This window comes from Salmo salar, chromosome ssa07 (genome assembly GCF_905237065.1).
Source record: "Salmo salar chromosome ssa07, Ssal_v3.1, whole genome shotgun sequence".
Taxonomy (NCBI): domain Eukaryota; kingdom Metazoa; phylum Chordata; class Actinopteri; order Salmoniformes; family Salmonidae; genus Salmo; species Salmo salar.
In genome coordinates this window covers 36,849,147-36,868,107 of record NC_059448.1, presented here as the reverse complement: position 1 = coordinate 36,868,107, position 18,961 = coordinate 36,849,147, and the positions used below count along the sequence as shown (strand labels likewise).

Sequence of the window (18,961 nt, the reverse complement as noted above, 5' to 3'; positions counted from 1 at the left end):
AGCAAAGTTTGTTTAAATCATTTCTAACTTGTTAATTTCTGCTAGTTTGTTTTTGCTACCATGTGAGTTTTAGCTTGATTGAGCCTGCTAACTGAGGAGTGTTAATTCACCTGTTTCCATACATGTTTCATTTTAAAACATTTATCTTACAAAGGAGTTGTTTAATCTCCTTAAATATTTATCTGTACATGGAATTGTATTTGTTTTATTTTTACATTTTCTTTTCTAATCTTTACAGGAAAATGCCACAGGCACTATCTGTTGTGTGGAGACATTTCACTGCAGCTAATGTAGAAGGAAAAGATGTGTACATTTGCAAATACTGTGCCAAATCATATGTGAAGAATGCAACAAAGATGCAGAATCATCTGGCCAAGTGCATAAAGTTTCCTCAACGCTCACAACAAGCAACCTCTGACAAAAGTCCCTCTACTTCTATTCGAGGTAAAAATTATGAATCAGAAACCGATAGCAACAGCTCATGGTCCTCCTGGAATCAAAGTTTTTTGACTCAATGGAGGAACGTAGTCACAGAAATGCTGATGAATGTCTTGCTCGAGTTGTGTATGCAACTGGTTCACCTCTGATGCTCACAGGCAATGTGTATTGGAAGAGATTTCTGAATGTTCTTTGCCCAGCATACACCACTCCAACCAGACATGCTTTATCTACTCATTTGCTGGATACAGAGTTCAACAGAGTTCAAGTGAAGGTCAAGAAAATCGTAGAGAAAGCAGACTGTATTGCAATCCTCTCTGATGGGTGGTCAAGTTTGTGGGCAAGGAATAATTAACTACATCATCTCCACCCCTCAACCAGTATTCTACAAGAGCACAGACACACCGGTCTGTACATTGCAGTTGAGCTGAAGGCAGTCATCAATGACCTTGGACCACAGAAGGTATTTGCACTGGTGACAGACAATGCTGCAAACATGAAGGCTGCTTGGTCTAAAGTGGAAAAGTCCTATCCTCACATCACACCCATTGACTGTGCTGCTCATTCATTGAATCTGCTCCTCAAGGACATCATGGCACTGAAAACAATGGATACACTCTACAAGAGAGCCAAGGAAATGGTTAGGTATGTGAAGCATCATCAAGTTATAGCAGCAATCTACCTCACCAAACAAAGTGAGAAGAATAAGAGCACCACATTGAAGCTGCCCAGCAACACCCATTGGGGTGGGGTTGTCATCATGTTTGACTGTCTCCTGGAGGGGAAGGAGTCTCTCCAAGAAATGGCCATATCACAGTCTGCCGATATGGACAGCCCCATCAAGAGGATCTTCCTGGATTATGTATTTTGGGAGAGAGTGGTAAGCAGCCTGAAACCTATAGCAGTAGCCATTGCACGGATTAAGGGAGTCAATGCCATCCTGTCTGATGTTCAGACACTGCTTCACTGTTGCTCCAAGCAGAGGAAACTGCAGTTCTGAAATACATCAAAAGCGTGAAAACTTCTGCCTGAAGCCGATACACGCCGCAGTGTACATGTTGGACCCCAAGTATGCTGGCAAGAGCATCCTGTCTGGTGCAGAGATCAACAAGGCCTATGGTGTCATCACTACCTTGTCTCGCCACCTTGGCCTTGATGAGGGCAAGGTTCTTGGCAGTCTGGTGAAGTACATTTCCAAGCAAGAGCTTTGGGATGGAGATGCAATATGGCAGTCGTGCCAACATATCTCATCAGCCACCTGGTGGAAGGGACTGTCTGTATCTGAGGCTCTTTCCCCTGTTGCCTCCATCATCCTCCAAATCCCAACAACATCAGCCGCCTCAGAGCGCAACTGGTCCTTTGTTTGGGACACACACACACACCAAAGCACGCAACAGGCTAACCAATACAAGGGTTGAAAAATCAGGGGCCATCTGGGCAAATTTGAGGCTTTTTGAGCCTGACAACGAGCCATCCTCAACAAGGTTAGAAAGTGACAGTTAAGATGAGGCCTCAGAGTCTGATGTTCAAGCGGTGGACACTGAGGAGGTCCAGGGAGAAGACATTGAAGCCTGAGGGGAAGACAACCAAAGCTTTAGTTTCTAGACTATCATTTTACAGAAGTATGTTGAAATTTTTTTGGGGAGATGCGATCGATCATTGGTGATCATTCAATATTCCCTTTTGTTGTTCAGTGAAATCATCCCAAGTGAAGAGTCAACTCATTTAATTCAAGTTCAATTCGTAACAATAAATGTTTTATTATTTCTATCATTGGCAATTATGTCTACTTATGATAAGGTAAAAGGTTTATGTTTCTGTCTCCATATGATATGGTAAATATAGCCAATGCAAAAAACATCTACATTTAAATGGTACTAATATTAATTTGCATATATTTCCGTTAATTCCCATATATTCCCATTAATTACCACGGAAAGTTTCCACCTCTGAATATTCCCCAAAATGTGCAACCCTAGCTGTGGGTTCCCAGACCCAATAAATGTTCTTTAAAACTCAAAAATCTCTCTCTCTTCCCCCTCCCAACCATCTTCTCCTCTCTCTGCCCCTTCCTCCCCATCAGTCTCTCAGCCAACAGCCTGAAGCCCATGGTGCTTTTCCAGGACCACAAGGTTCCAGGATATGCCAAAGATCTGATCAAGTTCCTCAATGGATACTCCTCCTCCTCTACTCTTTTACTGGATGCTCAGTGAGTACCTCCTCTTCCTCCTCTGTAATCCTAGACCACCCTGCCAGTGTTCAATATGAGTGCTGTGAATGTCTCTTTCTTTCTCTCTCTCACCCTCCCTCCCCCTCTTCCCCCAGGTCTATCCTAGAGTCAGGTCTGAGTAGAGAATTACTCTAAACGGTTCCAGCTGCTGCTGTATCTAGAGGAGCTACAGATGGAGGTGGACATTAAAATATACAACAAGCCCAACACTCCCATGGTCAGAGACAAGACACTACTGGTGCTAGAGGCACACACAAACACAGATGTACTCACACATGGTCAGAGACAAGACCAACAAGACACTACTGGTGCTGCAGGACACACACAAACAAACAAACACTAGGAACGTATCTCCTCCTCTACTAGATGGCCCAGGGTTTATCTCCAGCCCAGTATGTTGTGTGCTCATGCAGGTACCAGGTGAGTCAGAGAACCGTCCGTCTGTTCTGCAGGGCAACTCCATCCTGGTGACGAGGTCAGGTGACGCTAATAAGGGGGGCGTGGTCAAATACCGTGGTTACGTCCACCGTGTGGAGCTGGACTCCGTCAAACTGGGATTTGACAGGAAGTAAGGACATGATTGGAGGAGGCTTCTTCCCGAAGGGATCTTATAAATCAAAGCTCTCTCTCTTCATGGTTGTCTGGTTACATTCCGATTCTCTACTCTTTCTTCTAAAGTGCGCACTCGTTCACTCCCCCTCATGCATTTAAAAGCACTGGATTAGGGAAAGCATGGCTGGGGGGAGTTTCCACCATATTCCTTATACTAGTTAATTTCTTTTAAATCCGTGAGGTGGCGTGTACGAGTGTACACTGCCACTCTGAACTCTCACACTAAATTCTTACGCTGCTCTATCATTTGTTAGACTTTAGTCTGAATCTTCCATCATTGAAAGTTGTTTTTTGGCATTGTTTGTGGTGAAAACCAATCCCAGTATCAAAGCCAATTACGTACCACAAAAACGCAGCTTCACCCATGTGTGTTCTGGCCCAACACATTGGTTTCTGGAACCAATCAGACAGCCCCAAAGGGTCTAAAACAAACGTCCGTGGGTGTGGCATTGTGTTTGAACAGATTAAGGAGTCAGAGTAGCAGTGTTGTAAAGCACTTAAGTAAAAATACTTGAAAGTACTACTTAAGTTGTTTTTTGGGGTATCTGTACTTTACCATTTATATTTTGGTCAACTTTTACTTTGCTGCATTCCTAAAGAAAATAATGTACTTTTTACTCCTTACATTTTCCCTGACACCCAAAAGTACTCATTACATTTTGAATGGTTAGCAGGACAGAATATTGTACAATTCACACACTAATAAACAGAACCTCCCTGGTCATCCCTACTGCCTCTGATCTGGCGGACTCACTAGACACAAATGCTTTGTTGGTAAATTGTCTGACTGTTGGAGTGTGCTTAATATAAGGAATTTTAAATTATTCATACTATTCATTTTGATACTTAAGTATATTTAAAACCAAATACTTTTAGATTTTTACACAAGTAGTAATTTACTGTAATTCTTCACTGGATCAGTCTGAAACTTTGCACACATACTGCTACCATCTGGTGGCCAAAATCGAAATTAAACATAGGCCATACTTTAAGATAGGAATCTTTCTCTTGCATTTCAAAGATGATGGAGGAAAAAAATTACGTTTTTTGTTTGTATTATCTTTTACCAGATCTAATGTGTTATATTATCCTACATTAATTTCACATTTCCACAAATTCAAAGTGGTTCCTTTCAAATTGTAACAAGAATATTCATATCCTTGCTTCGGGGCCTGACCTAGACAGATTTGGGTATGTCATTTTAGGCGAAAATTGAAAAACAAAAAAGGGTACGATCCTTATTAAGGAAGTCAGACATGTTTTTTTTTAAAGGCAGTAAATGAGGCTGAATAAACAGTTTCGCCTCAAGACAAGGCTCCGCTGATAGCCAGGTGCAGCACTGGTAAGATGTTGGGACAGCTTTATGTAGGCCCTAACAGTTTGTGGGCACCGTTTGTCATCGTTATAGTGCAATTAATGTTTTGTTTAGTGGCTTTGCAGGCATGCATTCCACTTTTTCTTCCCCCACCAAGATTTACATGCTAAAATCGCCACTGATTCACTTCTTGGAGTTTCTCCCATTCTTCTCTGCAGATCATCTCAAACTCTGTCAGTTTGGATGGGGAACGTTACTGCACAGATATTTTCAGGTCTCCAGAGATGTTAGATTCGGTTCAAGCTAGACTAGAATATCTTGCTAGAAGAATTTATTTGTAGCATTTCTTATACAAATAGACTATTGTACGAGGGATGCAAGCTGTTTACTCAATGTTAAATGCAGCAGCTAATAGAACTCAGGGCCACAGGCCAGGGAGATTGAAGGAAGAGAGAATGAGGGATGGCGGTAAGCTATAGCAGTTATTTGTTCAGACCCGTAACCATTCAGTCTTCATGAAGAGAAAAGAAAGCCATCTGCATCTTATTGTAGTCCTGTCTTATTCAAGCATGTCATTACAATGATGATCAGGATAAAACGTATTTCATTTAACTGTTGAAAGCGAGGAAGGAATGAAGCAACAATAGAGAAAGAGGAGGTAGGCTGATAAGCATGTTGCACAACTGTAGGGGAAATATGAAAGGTATGTATGCATCAACCTACTAATGATGAAAATGTAAAGTAGGGCCTAATTGTAACTTCGTAGGAAGCATGTCCTTCACCAAGATCACATGTTCTCTCCCTGGTTCATGGTTTGAAAGAGGTGCATATAGTACAGTCCACACTAAAAAAAGATTAGCTTACTGGAGCTTATTTAATTTACTTTCCCAACAGAGCATAGCTACATCTATGAGCTTTTATGTTTTTCTGTATTGTGTAAATGTTTTATTTCACCTTTATTTAACCAGGTAGGCTAGTTGAACAAGTTCTCATTTACAACTGCGACCTGGCCAAGATAAAGCAAAGCAGTGTGACACAAACAACAGAGTTACACATGGAATAAACAAACCCAGTCAATAATACAATAGAAAGTCTATACACAGTGTGTGCAAATGAGGTAGGATAAGGGAGGTAAGGCAATAAATAGGCCATAGTGCCAAAATAATTACAATATAGCAATTAAACACTGGAGTGATAGATGTGCAGAAGATGAATGCAAGTGGACGCAAAGGAGCTAAATAAATAACAGCATGGGGTTGAGGTAGTTGGTTGGACAGATGGGCTATGTGCAGTGATCTGTGAACTGCTCTGACAGCTGGTGCTTAAAGTTAGTGAGGGACATATGGGTCTCCAGCTTCAGTGATTATTGCAGTTCGTTCCAGTCATTGGCAGCAGAGAACTGGAAGGAAAGGCGACCAAAGGAGGAATTTGCTTTGGGGGTGACCAGTGAAATATACCTGCTGGAGCGCGTGCTACAGGTGGGTGATGCTATGGTGACCAGTGAGCTGAGATAAGGCTGGGCTTTACCTAGCAAAGACTTATCGATGACCTGGAGCCAGTGGGTTTGGCGACGAATATGAAGCGAGGACCAGCCAATGAGAGCATACAGGTCGCAGTGGTGGGTAGTATATGGGGCTTTGGTGACAAAACGGATGGCACTGTGATAGAATGCATCCAATCTGTTGAGTACAGTGTTGGAGGCTATTTTGTAAATGACACCGCCGAAGTCAAGGATCGGTAGGATAGTTAGTTTTACGAGGGTATGTTTGGCAGCATGAGTGAAGGATGCTTTGTTGCGAAATAGGAAGCCAGTTCTAGATTTAATTTTGGATTGGAGATGCTTAATGTGAGTCTGGAAGGAGAGTTTACAGTCTAACCAGACACTAGGTTTTAAACTGCACATCTCCAGGAAACTTTTCCAATTAACACTAGGTATTTGTAGTTGTCCACATATTCTAAGTCAGAATCGTCCAGAGTAGTGATGCTGAACGGGTGGGCGGGGGCAGCGACCGGTTGAAGAGCATGCATTTAGTTTTACTTGCTTTTAAAAGCAGTTGGAGGCCATGGGAAGGAGCGTTGTATGGCATTGAAGCTCGCCTGGAGGTTAGTTAACAGTGTCCAAAGAAGGGCCAGAGGGTGCCTGTGTTTACGGATTTGGGGGTAATGTACCTATCGTGGGCTATGTTTTGAAATAAAAATGTAATTAACGTAAGGATTACAAAATGTGTGGCTCATCGGGCTCAGGCAGCATCAGACTTGAATTTTCAAGTCGATCAAAGCTCTAATCAAATCCAGGCATATGCTTTAGAATGACACTTCCGGTTTGGTTGGGAATAACCGGGTTACCCAGGAGAAAATTAATTATTCTTGGGATGGAACATATGTAAAATACAGGGAAAATATTCGACCCTAATATGTAGCTTATTCTTTAGATGTTTGGGGCTGCTGGTGAACCATGATGTGCAGGCATAATCAAAGTGACACTGGACTAGCCCACTTGCCAGTCTTTAGGATGTCTATAGCTATAGGTTCCGATCCATTGGTGACAGATTTTCATGCAAATATTCTAAAATCAGCATATAAACAACGTGAGCATTTCAGGGTTTACTTTACAAAAGTTTGGCACCTGTCAACATGACTGAAGAAATTTACCGAACATCCATACGCATGCAGATCCGACTTGGCGCAGCCACCGGGCCAATAAACAAGAGATATTGGCCAAATGACAAAAGCTTAAGAAAATACGCACATCCAGGTACTTTCCGCAGGTTGCTGGAGTTGTAGGCAAACTCATGGAAAACAGAAAGGAAAATGCAGCACACTGCTGTTCATGCTCCCAGGTTATTTTATTTATAACGTTTCAACCCGTAGGTCTTCATCAGGCATCCATCCAGATGGGGATGGAAGGTCCTATATACAGGGTGAGTACTCAGTTACATCACTTCCTGAAACTATAAGTAAAAAAAATATATATAACATAGGTTCACAATATTAACATTCATAGGTATCAAAATATATGATCATACACAAGGAACTGTGAGGGATGCCATCATGTCACAAGAACAAGACATTTATTGAAAGGAGCATCCAACTCATCACTGCACTTTCACCACTGTGAAGTTCATCATAGCTTATTTCATCTGTAGCCTAATAAACTGCATGCTTTCCCATGATGTCATGACATTTTTTATCCGACATGTAGGCTACTTACCTGCATAAAAAGGGTGGATGGAAACCTGGTTAATGTCAAGCCATTTTGAGGATGCTGGAATTATATTTTAGATGGTGTGCATGCCTACAGAAGACTTTTGTAGTAGCCTAATCAGACTAAAACATTGTGACTGGTTGTGTTTATGCCACATAAAAGGTAATACATTTTAAAAAGTTAAATAAAAAAATATTTAGGCTATATTGAAGCGTTAGGTTCTAAGTTCGCAAGGAATAGCCGCTTACAAATGAAGCGTGTGTTTAGTGAGTAAGCTAGATCACGAGGCAGTAGGGATGACTAGGGATGTTCTGTTGATAAGTGTTTGAATTGGACCACTTTTCTCTCCTGCTTAGCATTCAAAATGTAACAAGTACTTTTGGGCGACAAGGAAAATGTATGGAGTAAAAAGTACATTATTTTCTTTAGGAATGTAGTGAAGTTAAAAGTAGTCAAAATATAAATAGTAAAGTACAGATACCCCAAAAAAACTACTTAAGTAGTACTTTAAAGTATTTTTACACCACTGCTCCAACTGTATGAACCAAGTGCCTAAAACCGTAGTGCTGAGCGAATCACCGAAATTCATTTTTTTCCTCTGCGGTTTTTAAACAACTAATTGACCGACGGCAGTTCAATAATTTGAATTCCATTTCTTTCAGTCTTTTTATATGAGCTCAATGCACACATTACAGTTTCTTGAGAGATAAATCAGATCCAGTCTTAGTAGGGAGTTATACTTTCCAACAGGTCAATATTCTACATAGTTTAGCGCAGAAAACGTTGTAATTAACTACAATGACCATAATCCATTATTGCGCATTGTCGTGTCTTTTTCTTTTATGCCTGCTACGAAAAGGCAGAAGAATGCGTGATCGTGAGGGGATAGAGAGCAGCTGTTGCTTCGCGAGTTATCTCTACCTAAAAATACATTAAGTGATTTATAAAAGTATGCCTTATTTACTTTAAAGAACTACAATATAGTGATTTTGTCAGACAGCATATGCTGCAGCTCTATAGAGATGAGATGATGCTCGGAATGAAATAAAGTCATCAAATCAAACAAATGTCCAGGTTCGATCCCAGGCTGTGTGGCAGCCGGCCGCGACCGGGAGACCCATGAGGCAGCGCACAATTGGCCCAGAGTCGTCCTGGTTAGGGGAGGGTTTGGCTAGCCGGGATGTCCTTGTCCCATCGCACACTAGCGAGTTGTGGTGGGCCAGGCACATGCACACTGACTTCGGTCGCCAGTTGTGCGGTGTTTCCTCTGACAGCAATGTATGGGGGGTGATTCATGCCAGAATTAAGCCTCATGAAGCTACTGATACCTCTCACCAAGTCACCTAACAACTTCCTAGCGCCATTAAATAACGCCATGAATTAACATGGACTGTCAATGGAGACAAGTTTGTTTCTAAGGCGCCAAACTGCCGACGCATTCACGTCACGTGACACGTACACGTCATGCAGAGTGTTCACCTGGTCTTCACTTTGCGTGTCAGTTTGTGTGCAAGTTTATTATGAATGATCTTACCATTAACGCCTTAAAAACGTCTACATGTGTTACGCGTTAGTTTAAGTGTCTGTTTAGTTCATCAATTTCATTTGTCGAAATAGCTTAAGTAGGCCTATCAAATCTATGCAAATATTATTATTGCAGCCACCATTACTGTGTAGATATGCCTATTTCTTGCATCAATACAAACACATAGGCTTCTTGGTAGCCTAGTGGTTAGTGTTTGGTCAATAAACCTAAGGTTGCTAGATCGAATTCCAAAACTGACAAGATAAACTTTTTTTGTCGTTTTGCCCAAGCAAGACAGTTAACCCATTGTTCCCAGGGCGACGAATACGTGGATTTCGATTAAGGCAGCCCCCGCACCTCCTCTGATTCAGAGGGGTTGGGTTAAATGCGGAAGACACATTTCAGTTGAAAGCATTCAGTTGTACAACTGACTAGGTATCCCCCTTTCCTTTTTTTTGTTGGGGGTAGTCTAGGTCTCTAGTGGTGCATTCAAACCAACTCGGAAGTCGGCAATTTCTGTTCTTCCGAATTCAGTGCGTTCAAGACAACTTGGAACTCTGAAAAAAAACAGACTGGGATTTTTGTTTTGAACAGTGATCCAACTCGGAATCTCAGGCATATTTCTCTGACCTGAAAATCACTGATGTCATGATTTGACCTAATTTCCCCACTGTACACAGTGATGCCGAAACGTTGGTAAATACCCATTAAATTGTTAGGAGATTATACATGCAGTTCGCAACTTTATTTTGATAGTTTATTCACCATCAGTCAACACCTCCACACAAACTATTTTCTTGGTGTGCGCCAGCTCATGTTTTTTTATTGAATAATGTTATTTACCATCTTCCGCTTTTTATGAATAAACAGGCATTGGGGTTAACATAAAATCATTTCAATGCACCCCCACACACACATTGTCACTTACATGCTGTCAGCGTTGGTACTGCTGACAGCATGGCGATGCCACCCACCACGAGGCAGCAAATGCAAATAGTTATCGGAGATTTTTATATTCACCTTAACGGATGTTGACCCCAGCTAGGAGGGAAAGAGCACCACGCTTTCCTGGGTCTCGCCTTCCTTTCGTCCTTCCATTCACCCAGATGTCGAAGCACTTGGTCCCCTTGATTCTTCTCAGGTGGCTCTCCTCATGTGCCCTGTCCATGTTCAGTCTCACCTTGATTGATAATAGAAATGCAAATATGTTTCATATTATTACAAAATACATTTCTTATATATCTATCTCTTGGAAGTCCAGAAAATAAATTAACTGCGGACAATCATTTTTACCTGGTCAAAAACCTCCACATCCTTCTCAGTCCGTGCCTGAAGGTGGTCTTCAAAGGCGTTCTGACCTGATTCAACAACTTCCACATCAGGTGGAGTATCAGTGGCGTCAAAGTAATAAAAATTATACTACAGTATATGCAATTGCATTGTTTATGTCAGTTAGTTAACTGCTGCGGCTCCCCTCCATATAGCAGGCGATAGAGTGAATACTCTGGAGGTCTGGACACTGCTGTGTTGTGTGAAAAGATAATTACCTTCAGATTGTCCTTCCACCATTCCTGGTACCCGTCAAGGGACTTGCCAGTGGCAGTCCCATTGGTCCGTTCATCCAAACGTGGAGTCACCATACATCTACACATTATATAACTCACTGTACAATCAGTGTCAATTTTGAAGAAGAAAAAAACTAAATTACTGGATGCCTATGCGAAACAATGCTACTGTGACCTTCCTGGTCCCGTCCCTCAAGTCAGGGAGTCAACACAGGAAGGAGTAATGGATGGATAGTTCATTTATCTCCAAAGCTGCAATCAAGGGGGACACAGTATGGATGAATGATGAGTAGTCGACGGGATATAAATAGCACTTCCACAGCAATTCTCCATAGATCTGCTCTATAATATACTAACAAAAGAACAATTAAAATGTCTATCAAAGTCGTGATCATATAGTCGATTTAACAATTTCTAATAATTCCTAATTTACTATAATAAAAAATATTGTTTCCATGTGTAATCTCATATTTACATCAGAATAAACTATCATCCATTTTAGTATTCAAAATATATCAAATGAACCTGAAAGATTACTCAACGTCACACTCTTGTGGCGAAGAAATATAATATCTAGAATGTACCACATTTTCCTAAGCTAACACAAACAGGCTAATACGCTGTTAGCTGGTGCTCGTAAATGTATAAAACATATACTTTATACATTTGTCATAAATTACCTGCAATCATGGGACACACACAGTGTGGATGAATGATGAGTAGTCGAAGGGATATAAATAGCACTCCTAAAGAAGATGCATTTTCAAGTTAGCTACCAACTTCAAAGAGGGAACTTTAACTAGCATAAAACCCACATGGCAAACAGGTTCGGCAAATAACATATAAAGAGTGGCTTATTTGGCGCATAAACCAACAACATTGGTTACTAATAACATAAATTGCTAATGTACGACGTAAAAGGTGGATTTTATGATCTTATGTCAACTTTATACATTTCTATCCCAGGATCATACATTTTCAACTCACCTACAGCAATTCTCCATAGATCTGCTGTGGATTACCCAGAATCCCATACCTTTATCACTGAGTGTATTAGACAATGTAAACATACTAATCCACCATGAGGTGGCATAATACCCATTTTATGCAGGAATATAACAATTTAATTACACCATTATACTACAACCATTACATTAAACTGACATTGACTAAAACCAATTAGGCTAGAGCTAACTAGCGCTTAGCCAAGCTAAATTTGGTTAGCATCAAGCTAGCGAACTGTTAAACGCTATTTTCGTACAAATATTAACACTAACACATTTTATCGTGCCGTCAGATATTTACATATATTACCTAAAGTAAACTGAGCCTTTGCTCATAGAATATAAAACAAATTGAATCTAAAACGTTGTGGGGGGGGGAAATACAGAAAGTTGATGTTAATCCCTTCTCGTTCATGTAAAGTGTAAACCATTACCGTTAGGCTAGGTTGCTAACTCCATTACTTACAATGGGGAATATACCAAGCAGTTTTTCACTCAGTTAAAACTGCCTTCAAACATCACCAAACTCATGGACTATGTAATTAACCATGTTACCTCAATATTTTGAGTCGTATTGCATTTTTGCACATTGCATACCTGAATTAATATGGTAAAATGAAGAGGCAGAGAAACGTTCGTTTTCAGAACTAGTCATTCTCCATAATGAAGAAGAAATGTTAAATATCTCACTAACTCACTTCATTGACGTCACAGCTCCCCTAGCGGCAGTAATTATAAACAGACATTAAATGCAAATACCTGGGAGGCAAAATAAAACATTAAAAATATCACCATACATATGTGTGTCACATACACATGGCATATGCTTGAGTACTACCTTGCCATCTCTGATCTGCTTGCCTCAATAAATTAATACTAGAACATTGGTAGCCAGGAATAGCTATTTCAAATCAAACTTTGTCACATGCACCGAATACCACAAGTGTAGACCTTACTGTGAAATGCTTACTTACAAGCCCTGAAACAACAGTGCAGCTCAAGAAGAGTAAGAAAATATCTACCAAATAAACTAAAGTAAAAAATAAAATTAAAATAAATAAAAAGTAAAACATAACATAACAATAACGAGGCAATATACAGGGGGTACCGGTACTTAGTCAGTGTGCAGGGGTACAGGTTAGTTGAGGTAATTTGTACATGTAGGTAGGGGTGAAGTGACTATGCATAGATAATAAACAGCGAGTAGCAGCATTTTACAAAACAAATGGAGGGGGGTCAATGTAGCAGCAGCAGCGTATCTCATCTCCTAATAATTGCATAATGGTGCAAGTTAGACACGTCATCTTTTGTTTGTATGTTTTTTTATATACATTTTTTTTATTGAACCTTTATTTAACTAGGCAAGTCAGTTAAGAACAAATTCTTATTTACAATGACGACCTACCCCAGCCAAACCCTAACCCGGATGAAGCTGGGCCAATTGTGCGCTGCCCTATGGGACTCCCAATCACAGCCGGTTGTGATACAGCCTGGAAACTAACCAGGGTCTGTAGTGATGCCTCTAGCACTGAGATGCCGTGCCTTAGACCGCTGCGCCTCTCAGGAGTCCCAAGCATGTATTTTTTGTTGGTTCTGTATATGTTGAGTGATCACACATGCCTTAGCACACATAGGTTACTTTGCCTGCTTGCAAATGTGTGCTAAAAGTGGGGATGTTTCATAGTATTTCTGATTAACTCACCACCACCAATTAATTTTATTTTTCACAGATATCCACGGAACCACGACTGCAATATAGGCCTACACTCAGATAAAAAGGTGCTATCTACAAACTAACAGGATTCATGCGCTGTCCCCATAGGATAAACTTTTTTGGTTCCAGGTAGAACCCCTTCTGTGTCTAGGTAGAACCTTTTTGGGCTCCATTCCACAGAAGGTTCTACATGGAACCAAAAATACTTCTACCTGGAACCAAAAAGTTCTCTCCTTTGGTGACAGCCAAAGAACCCTGTTGGAACCCCTTTCTCAAAGAGTGTACTCAATAAGTTTAGCCTGTTAAGTTTACACCATTTGATTCTGTACTCAAACATCTGCCTGGTATTCAAGATAACAAGCAACATAGCACCACCACCTTTCAAGGTTTTTGTCAACCTCTGCTCAGACTTAAATCACAGTGTTCCAACAACCTCCACCAGGGGTGACTGTAGTATCCTCAAATGGACAAAAAGGAGACACAAGAGGCACCCCACACTCATTTTAGATCCCAATGGGTCTTTATTTTCATACTGTATGCTCTCACTCTCATCACTATCTCCTTTGCCATCTTATCAAGTCTTTACGTGGAACTCCATCCATACACACATACTATAGCATCTTGCTTACATTTCTCCCATTTTAGGCATCCAGCTGAGGTCTTGGATGGATCATGTGACACAGATGGGCACAGGGGTATATGTACAGTCATTGTTAGAGTGGTGGCAAAGTAGTTGAACAGGAGAAGAGGATGTGGTTACTTGTGGAGGGAGAACAGTGAGGGTGGGGGGTTGAGCACCTACAGTGAAGCTGATTGGTTGCTCTGGCTCATCACATTTTGACTAAAAGAAATTAAAAGAAATTATTTCGACATTGCCATAGTTCAACAGCTGAAAAGCCGTCATTAACATACTCCCAGAGACAGCAATATATTCAGTAGCCTACCCATCCCCATGTACAATTGTATTCATCAATGAAAGAAATGATACTATAGCACATTCAATTACATTACTATTGTAGACTATAGACTATTCCTGTGTCTACCTTGTACAATAACGTAAATATTGAATGAAATAGCGTACCCATCCACATTTACAATGTAATTGATCAATTAGATAAATAATACTAGCATGCACATACAGTTAAATTGTTGAAGAATAGGCTACTACTGTATCCACACTATATTAGGATACCGTTGTGATATTGTCAGGCATGATTTTAGGTCTTCAATCGAAGTTGCATGTTGTACCTCGTTTCCCTTCAGTGAAAAATAGCTATTTCATTTACAATTGAATGAATCCATTAAATAAATAATACTAGCACATCAAATTACGTTATTGTACACTAGCCTCGACACAGTAAATAATATTGCCTACGTGCTTTCGACAATACGTAATCAACAATTTGTTTTTATTTTCCAATAAACCAAATTTGCCTTAATACAGTAGACCTAAATATTTCCTAACGATATCGCAATTTAAATATAGCCTACTTACTCCTCATTTGGATTAAGGACATCTTGGTAATTGTTTTCATTGTCTCGAATAAGTAAACTATCCGGTGCAGACACTCGAAAGTCGCTTCTGCCGCTTGTACAAAACAAAAAAACAAATGAATGTCTGTGTCGCTGCCGAGCTCTCAAATACCGTGCCAGTCTCCCACTCTATGAACGGTCACTGCAATACGGATTCATTGGGACGTCCTTACCCTGCTGAACCCCTCTTTTACGCTGCTGCTACTCTCTGTTTATCATATATGCATAGTCACTTTATCCATACCTACATGTACATACTACCTCAATTAACCCGACTAACCGGTGCCTGTATATAGCCTCGCTGCTGTTATAGCCTCACTACTGTATGTAGCCTCGCTACTGTTATTTTTCACTGTCTTTTTACAGTTGTTTTTTTATTTCTTTACTTATCTATTGTTCACCTAATGCCATTTTTTAAGTTAAAATGTGCACTGTTGGTTAGGGCCTGTAAGTAAGCGTTTCACTGTAAGGTCAACACCTGTTGTATTCGGCGAACGTGACAAATAAACTTTGATTTGATTCGATAGAGGTGTGGACAGCCCAAGGATTCCAAATAACATGGACCCTCTGGGAAAATCTATGAACGGCTCTATTCGACTGAGAGGACATCCCAAGGATGCCGAATAGCAACTATGAACTCCTCTGAAAGCCATGGACACAACTCTTATTGGGTGTCTGATGTCGAACTCGTAACAACACAGTCTGTGATTGGCTAACAACATTTCAATCTGTATACAGCGAGACAAGATAACGTACCATGCCATGAGGTGTTGAGGGAAAGACAGATTATCTATAGATTGGACATCATCTTTTCTAGGCCATTAGCGATAACAGGAAATACACAAGCCGTAGGCTACACTATAGTTTGCCTGCTTGCACGGGAAAAATTGTAAATTTCTAACATTTATGGTTGAGACTGAATTAATATAAATATAAACTTTGCACATTATGACTTTCATTAATGCAGGTGTCACGCAGACGTTAGTAAGGTGTTGGTATAATGTCATGTAAGTCAGACGCGTTAGTATCATGTCATGTCAAGTGGTACGGTTGCCTAAGCTTATATATGTCCCTTATCACCCCCCATAGCAGTGTGTCAAGAAGCAGTGCGGCTTGGCAGGGTCGTGTTTCGGTGGATGCATGGCTCTCGACCTTCACCTCTCCTGAGTCTGTAGCTATGGAACAAGACTGTAACTACCAATTGGATATCACGACATTGGGGAGAAAAAGGGGTAAAAAAAATAATTTGAATAAATGAAGGTAATTAAGTGATAAGCAGTAATGGCCTGTCACTACCATCAAAATATTATAATTGAACTGTAACCAAACCAACCTCAAAAAGCACCAATAGCTCAGCACTGGTAAACAGGAACAGGATATGACATCACACAGGGAGCAAGAGATGGCTGGAGCAGTGGTGCCCTGTATGTCCCAGGTTCCCCTGGTGTAAGCCGGGTTACTGTAAATGCACTTTGACAACTGCTGATGTAAAAAAAAAAAAGGCATATATAATTTTGATTGATTGATTGTATATGTAGAAGTAATGTGCAGGTAGGAAGTAGCAGTGCCAACACTGCCAAGTGGCTGAGTCCACCGTTCTCTCCACCGCTCCCACCGTCTGCACCCCAGCCCCCTCTGACCACAGGTTGACCCACCAGACTCTTCGCATATTTGGGCGAAAGTGTCTGGGAACGAGATTAAATCAAACACAACTGAGAACACACACAACTTCATAGAACAGTGAACACATTCATCTCTCACAAAAAACACACTTTTATGAGTATTATGGGTAGGGCAGACTAAAACAACTGACACACAAGCACACAGGTTTTGTTAGACTTCAGTGCGGCTCTTGACATTATCAATCATAGTCTGTTGCTGGAAAAGCATATGTGTTATGGCTTTACACCTCCTACTATATTGTGGATAAAGAGCTACCTGTCTAACAGGTAACTAAGATTTTTCAATCTTTACGAATGGCATGCCACTGGCTTTGAGTACATCCAGTGTGTATGTATGCGGATGACTCAACACTATACACGTCAGCTGCCACAGCAACTGAAATGACTGCAACACTTAACAAAGAGCTGCAATTAGTTTCAGAATGGATGGCAAGGAATAAGTTAGTCCTAAATATTTCAAAAACGAAAAGCATTGTATTTGGGACAAATCATTCACTAAACCCTAAACCTAAACTAAATATTGTAATGAATAATGTGGTAATTGAGCAAGTTGAGGAGACTAAACTGCTTGGAGTAACCCTGGATTGTTAACTGTCATGGTCAAAACATATTAATACAATAGTAGCTAGGATGGCGAGAAGTCTGTTCATAAAAAAGTGCAGCTCTGCATTCTTAACAGCACTATCAACAAGGCTGGTCCTACAGGCCCTAGTTTAGTCACACCTGTACTACTGTTCAGTCGTGTGCCACAAAGAGGGACTTAGGGAAATTTCAATTGGCTCAGAACAGGGCAGCACGGCTGGCCCTTGGATGTACACAGAGAGATAACATTAATAATATGCATGTCAATCTCTCCTGGCTCGAAGTTTAAAAGAGATTGACTTCATCACTACTTGTATTTGTGAGCTGTCTTTTTGAACTACTGGCACACCACTCGGACACGCATGCATACCCCACAAGACATGACACCAGAGGTCTCTTCAGAGTCCTCAAGTCCAGAACAGACTATAGGAGGCACACAGTACTGTGGGGACTGTGAAGCAACACAAACATAGGCACAGACACATGCATACAAACACACAATAACATACACTATACACACACGTACACATGGATTTTGTGTTGTAGATATGTGGTAGTAGGGGGCCTCCCGAGTGCTAGCTGTGCCACTAGAGATCCTGGTTTGAGTCCAAGCTCTGTCGCAGCCGGCCGCGACCGGAAGACCAATGGGGCGGCATACAATTAGCTCAGCTTCGTCCGGGTTAGGGGAGGGTTTGGCAGGCAGGGATGTTCTTGTCCCATCACGCACTAGAGACTTCTGTGGCAGGCCGGGCGCAATGGACGCTGACACGGTAGCCAGGTGCACGGTGTTTCCTCCGACACATTGGTGAGGCTGGCTTCCGGGTTAAGCGGTCATTGTGTCAAGAAGCAGCGCGGCTTGGCTAGGTTGTGTTTCGGAGGACGCACGGCTCTCGACCTTCACCTCTCCCGAGTCCGTACGGGATTTGCAGCGATGGGACAAGACTGTAATTACCAATTGGATACCACGAAATTGGGTAGAAAAAATGGGTAAACAAATACATAAAATACAAACATATAAAAAAGACGTGTCTGAGGGCACACACTTAATATGTTGTGACATCTGTTGTGAATGTATTGTAATGTTTTTGAAAATGTATAATTGCCTTAATTTTGCTAGGAAGAGTAGCTGCTACCTTGGCAGCAGCTAATGGGGATCCATAATAAAATACAAATACACGTACACACTCACATTTGTGGAGATTAAGATGTGTGTGTCCTGGTGAAAGGAGAGGAAGGTCATGTTTTTCTGGATGTTCTTCCTCAGAGGGAGCAGCATCAGAAGCAGCAGGATAACCCCTTCAGAGAGGAAAGAGAGAACAACACAGTCTGCCTCCTCACTTCCTACACACACACGCACACACACACGGGTTAGAGCCTTCAGATACATACCCTCTAACAGTTCCCATCAGGAAACACTCACTCACTCTACCACACCACACAGACACAGGCGCACACAAAACACACACACACACACACACACACCTCATAAGATTCTCAGTATAGACTTTAAGCCTTTCTATGCGGAAATGATTACCATGTGTATGTCTGTGTGTGCT

The 18,961-nt window shown here is 41.1% G+C and overlaps 1 long non-coding RNA gene across 1 annotated transcript; it reads left to right on the top strand.

Annotated features, from left to right (window-relative positions):
• Positions 1 to 367: 367 nt before the first annotated feature.
• On the top strand, positions 368 to 4,004 carry LOC106609136 (uncharacterized). The gene is made up of 3 exons (XR_001329652.2): positions 368 to 444; positions 2,522 to 2,647; positions 2,764 to 4,004. It is a non-coding gene; the product is annotated as an uncharacterized lncRNA (long non-coding RNA).
• The last annotated feature ends 14,957 nt before the right edge of the window (positions 4,005 to 18,961 follow it).